Raw genomic sequence first — 6,380 nt, 5'->3', positions numbered from 1 at the left:
GGGTGTGGTCGACCGAGGTCGGCTTCGGGGTACCTCGGGCCGTCGGTCGCTCAGCTCCTTTCGCCGCTCTCGGAGACGATGATCCAAGCCGATGACAATCTCGACGAGGTCGTCGAAGGTGGTGCCGGCGTCGCGGGTAGCCAACTCGTCCTTTAGGTCGGAATTCAAGCCGCGATGAAACACCCCCCTCAACGCTCGGTCGCCGTAGCCGCTGCCAGCGGCCTGGATCCGGAAAGCGACGGAGTATTCTGCGGCCGAACGGGCCCCTTGCACACAGTCGAGGATTCTCCCTTCCGCCTCGACCTCCGTCACTGGATGGTGAAACACCCGGCGTATCTCGGCCACGAAGTCCTGATACGAGGCGCACAGCTCCGGTCGGGACTCTCGTACCGCCAGCACCCATGTTTCGGCTTCACCCGCGAGCAGGCTGGTGATGAAGGCTACCTTAGCCTCATCAATAACGTAGGCGTCAGGATGTTGTTCAAACACGAGCGCACACTGCATGAGGAATTGAGCGCAGCGCTCGTTTTCGCCTGCGTAGCGTGAGGGTTGGGGTAGCGGGGGAGTGCGCCTGCCCACGGGCGGGGAGGAAGGAACAGTGAGGGTGGCGATGCATGTTTCCATCTCCTTGAGGCGTTGAGCCAGCGAGGAAGTGGCGTAGCGCATTTCCTCAATCGCCTGGGCCAGCTGGCTCGAACGCTCCGCCTCTTGCACAAGGGCGGCAAAGTACCTGTCATCGCCGGCGGGGTCCATGGGTGGTCGGAGTATTGTGTTACGACGCTCGAGTGCAAGGAGGCAGAACTCGAGCGACGGAATCTTGGCGATAGGGAAGGACCCGAAATACACGGCGTGACAGGCTTGGATGGATCAAGAGTCTTTACTGGAACATGCATCAAATAATAACAAACAGGGAAGCGTGGAGGAAGATAACTAAATGACAGCAGACCTGGCAACACGGAAGTGGAAACGGCAATGACCAAAAATACTCCGACGGAGACGGTAGTGAGCGACAGACAGATATAGGCAGAAGGCACAATCAGTGAATGACAATCAGCTGTGGGAACCCAGGTGAATGATGATTGGAAGGGCCGTCTCCCAAGATTGGCGGAGGAGGTGACAGGAGGGGCGGGGCGCGCCCCGGATGGCAACGAGATGTGACAGCCAAATCGGTTTCATAATCTGCTTACTTTGTCATACAATGTAGGGCAATATAATCATTGCCTTTTGGTGGCAATGGGACTTGAACGACACAGCCAGCTTCCAATGCGAGCCAATAAGAAGCATATGTATGCTACTTGGTGTCATTGGTAAGTAAACGTATGGGCTTGTTTACCTCTGATGATCCATGATAAGAATAGTTTGAGTAAAGGTTGCGGCCACCTCAGTGCTGTCACGGTTTGCGAGGTGGTGATGGCGGGTGCGGATCCCAAGAAGCAGGCAGGAGTGAGTAGGAGGTTGTTTGACAAATTGTATTAAAATAAAGGTCAGCAGGAACAAAATGTAAAACATCAAAATCATCAGAATGGAAAAAATACAAAGTAGCAAAAGAAGACCAAAAGTAAAAGTCCGCCAAGGTTAAACAAACACATACACAATGCATGCAGCAAACAAGCAGCAAACAAACAATGAACCGGCACCGGATGGTCGCGCCGGGTGTCCTTTTAAGTGTCAATGATTAAACGACCAGCACCTGCGAGGCTGCAGGCAGGGCTGACGTCGACAGCGCCCCCCGTTGGTCGCCAACCAGATCATGACACGTGCGCGACAATCTGCATCCATTATTTAAAATTTATGTAAGAGGAGTTATTATAAATGTGGAAACATTACATTATATTTAATGTTTATCAGGTTGTTTAAAAAAATTCCAATGCATATTTGTTTGCTAGAAAAACCACAAAAGTTGGTTTAATAGATTTATTACTCCTTCTACTGATCAAGTCTGTGATGCAGTATCAGTTAAAAAACAGCAAAAATTTGGGTCACGATGTGGTCGTACTATACAGCAGTTGTTGCAATGGTGATGATTCAAGACCATTAACACAATGACAGTGCTGCACATAGTACGACAGCCTCAAATATATGGAGCAAAGTAAGTACTATCGGGAGGGTATGAAAAAAATGGAACCCCCAACAGATTTATTTCATGCCCTTAAGTCTGCGATCAGGCGGGTCTGGAGTTAACGTGAACAAACCCTAAAACCGGTCTGGAAAAGGATTGCGATGTTTATTTATTAACAGGTGGAAGGTGGAAATGTGGTACAAATACCCGTATGTACTTTACCCAAGTTTGCATTGTTTAGTTATTTTTTATTATTATAAGTATTTGATTAAAAAGTCATCTATATCACTTCATAGCATTTATTTTGTAAACAACTTTAGAGTCAAGGGGAGTTGGAACTTTTCACAGCCCGACTGAAGTTGAAAGGCAGACTACATTTTTATTGGGACTGGCTGTGTTCAATCGCAGGGTACATACTGCACAATATGGACAGACAACCAATCACAATCTGATTCATGTCGTCGTCGTGTAGGAACAAAATCTACGCTGCCTGAATGGAAGTCATACAGACGAACCCTGACGCCACCACTGACTTACATTGTTTGGAATATTTCTTCAAATCAGTGCCAAGAATAACGATTGACCCTCAGTCATTGCAGCAGGTTTTTGCTGCCTGCTGTAGGACACCCTCTGGAAAACAGCAAGCGCTCATTAAAATGCAATTAATGAGCAGCAGTTTTTCCTTAACATGACATGGCATGATCCTCAATCTTTATTGAGCCATGGCGCAAATGTTAATTGCTATTCTGAATAGCTTTTGGTTGACAACTGGTGCTGCGACTGATCTACTACATATTATAGTACGTATATAGTATTGCTATAAACATAGAAACTGTTCGTACCTTCTCATTACTTTAAACATACTTTACGCTGTAAACTGCATGGTTCTAAACCTGATGTGCATGATGACCATTATGGGCTCTATTTTTACGAATGGCATGAAGCCTGCATGGCTGACCGGATGGAAATCCAACCGCTATTAATGTGGTCTAATGGTCACCACGCCATCTTTACATGGAGAGTCCATAGCTGCACTGTGAATGGCCGGTTGGAGCCCGCCCTCAAAGCCATGCCGACCAGTGGGATGATTTCAAAAAATATTTAGAAGATGTATAGCGTTGTGTAAAAAGGATATCACACGTTAAACTTGGCTTTACATGCAATACAGACTTGAAAGGGTTAATCCGATCAGCCGGTGAGTGGGTGTGGCTGTGGAGTTAAATGCTGTCTGAACCAGGTGGCTCTTGTTAGCCAAGGGAGACACACCGCCGGTGAGTCCACATGTTGCATTTCCACGTTCTACCTTTCTGTTGATTTAAACTAAAATAATGTCAAAATAGTGATTGAAATGATTGTGAATGAGTTGCATTCATATCCTGTGTTTCTATTTGTAGGTTTATGACCTACTTGACTGTTCGTCTACCAAACAAAAAGAACCAATGTATCCAAAACTCAATCAACAATAAATAACGAGAGTGAGTTGAGTTGTATCGGTGTGGTCTCTCTGGGATCCCTTTCGGTTTCCTCCCACACTCCAAAAACATGCATGGCAGGGATTGACCACTCCAAATTGTCCCTAGGTGTGAGTGTGAGAAACGTGGAAACGTAAATTGACCGAACACATAGAATGGATACATTTTAGTGATTTGGTGCATTTGATGCCAAATTCAGATTTTTATGATTAAAATCCATCTGACATCCATCACACGTCCGCATAGCTTGCAATTGGTCTGCCTGAGATCTGATCTGATTACACAGCGAAAATTGCATTAGATCTGCCTTCCTACTCCAGTTGTACATTGACAAGTACAAACTGTTTGCTTGCCTGTTCAATCTCCCGGTCTACATGGTGATGCAGTACAAAGAGCAGGGTGTTGGACTGTTGCTCACCTGGCATGACAAAAACTCTGATTTGTCAATATAAATGGGTCATATCATTCCTGATGGTTGGTGAATTTTCACTTTCTCATACTTGAGTCCGGACCTCAACGGCATCAGATACACCAGTGATAGCTGCAAATCAACACTTTTTTCAATCTTAACTCCAGTATATAGTACATACATGGCCAGCTGTCCTGATTCATTTCTCTACAATGTTTGGTGAGATGACAACAAACACATATTGAAGCAGTTTTACACAGAAAAAGACAAAATGGATGAACATTTTTGTAGTCATGAAAACAGTGGCTTTTAATGTAAACACTACATTCGATTGTTTTTTTTTTCCATCACGGACATCCCACATGAAATAACAACCATTCACTAAAGAGCAAGGGGGTGGGAGAGATATAGGGAGAGACAGAGAGAGAGGCAGAGAGAGAGAGAGCAAAAGCTGCACATAAAAAAAGTGTTCATTGATTTGAGAACAAAAAGTATTAAAAAAATAAACACGGGTATCAAGAACAGAATGCCGACGCCCCCCCCCAGAAAAAACAAACAGGTATATGATTTCATTATTTACATTTGCAAGAAAGAGAGGGTTACATAGATAGATCGATGAAGGCTAACATATAGACATGGATATGTAAGAAATATTGAGATAGTTTGTGTGTGTGCATGCGTGTGTGTGTGTGTTAGATATGAAAACTGTGCTTTTCATTGTCGACCTGAAAGCCGTTTGTCAAACTAATTGCGAACAGAGGAAGAGTGAAAAAGGATGTTTGCACACAGTGACGTGAGAACATGCGGCATCAGTAACAAGCGGACACAGCAAAACATTTTATCTCTCCCCCAAAAAATATTTCTTTTCTGAAATGATATTAAAAATAAAAAATAGAGATTGTTATTATATAATTTAATTGTTATGAGTCAGGCTCAAGTGAGGACGTGTTCAAAGAGGCAAAACAGTCACAAGAGAGAGGGAGATGGGGGGCACAGTTCAAAGCATTACAACACATTGTCTCTTGAAAACACCGCGGCTCCAAGTCTGCTTGCTGTTCTAGCTTGAACCAATTGCAAAACATATTTTATTTTACAAAAGTGAGCTATATATATAGAGAGAAAAAAGTTCTGTAGCTACAAAGCACAGGAAATATGGTAGAATATTACAGGATCATTCTGACCATTATGTAATACTCGGGTTAATTTCTGCAGTTCCATTGTTGCCACAGGAGTGATTTTTTTTTAATCCTGCTGTTTTTATTTTTTAAACAGATTGGTATTGAGGTTACTGCAGGAATTCCCCCCAGAAAATTTACGATTTGTGTCTCTCCGACAGCATCCTACATAACTATTCACCTTTGAAAACATTTATTGTTATTTTTGATTCGACAGTAGTTGGTTACACTCAAGAACAAAACATCTTTCTTCTTCTTTGCGGGGCATTGAATCACTCGCAACTGGACTGTTCCAGTTTTCCGACAAGACATTTTGTCTCTCACCCAAACAGGCCTCATTAGCTCATACACAAAGCCTTGACAGGTATCGTCTGAGCGTTGGAGAGGGAACACAACTATACAGTATTGATCCATCCCTCTGAAAGTCACAAATTTAACCACAAGAAACGTCTTCTAATTTGAGGCAACTCGAACAGTCCAGTTGTCTTGCCAATGAAATGACCTGAAGAAATGAAAATAATCAAGGCAATCCATTTCATGAAATTGTTGCCCATATTTTGCTTTTGGCTTTATTTTTTCAATCTACTTTTCTCAAAGTGTTTTTTTATTTATTTTCTACACGAAATTATATATTTTTTTTAAAAATATGAACATATATGTGGAACTTTTCTTTCTTAATTTTTTCCAGTTTTGGAGTAACTGTTCATTTTATACAAAGGCTGGAATAGTATCATGCTATACACGGCAAAGCCTCGAACAAGAGTAAGGACGGGGCAGAGGGCAGAAGAGGCGATTCTTATTACCGCACCCCCCCCCCCCCCCCCGGTCCGCCTCTAATATGAACCATATGCCAAGGATGCCATGCATGGATGGAAGTGAAAGACGTAAAGGCCTGACGGTGTACACTGTTAAATGTAGAGAAAAAGAGACCGATAGATAAGAGCATGTCCTGGGCTAAGGTGTGATCATCAATAAATAAGTTAATAAATTAATCAACCATTTTCAAACCTGGACTGAGATTCCTTACACCGAGAGTATATGGTAGAGGTTCTAATAGTGAGAAAAGGCAGTTATAACGTGTACTCGCTTCTAAAGGCGTTGCTATCTACAGTACAGTACCTGCGTGTGTCACTTAGCGCTGCTTCCCCTTGGCAGTTGGGCAAAAGTCAGCTTTAGGAAAGACTTTCTGTCCCTGCCAGGATTGCTTGTGGACAGGAAAGTTGCGTCAATGTAAACAAAAGACAAATGTTAAATGAATTGGTGTT

This window comes from Hippocampus bargibanti, linkage group LG05 (genome assembly GCF_051943395.1).
Source record: "Hippocampus bargibanti isolate YZ-2025 linkage group LG05, ASM5194339v1, whole genome shotgun sequence".
Lineage (NCBI taxonomy): Eukaryota > Metazoa > Chordata > Actinopteri > Syngnathiformes > Syngnathidae > Hippocampus > Hippocampus bargibanti.
The sequence above is the reverse complement of the archived record's forward strand: the minus strand, read 5'-3'. Positions refer to the sequence as shown.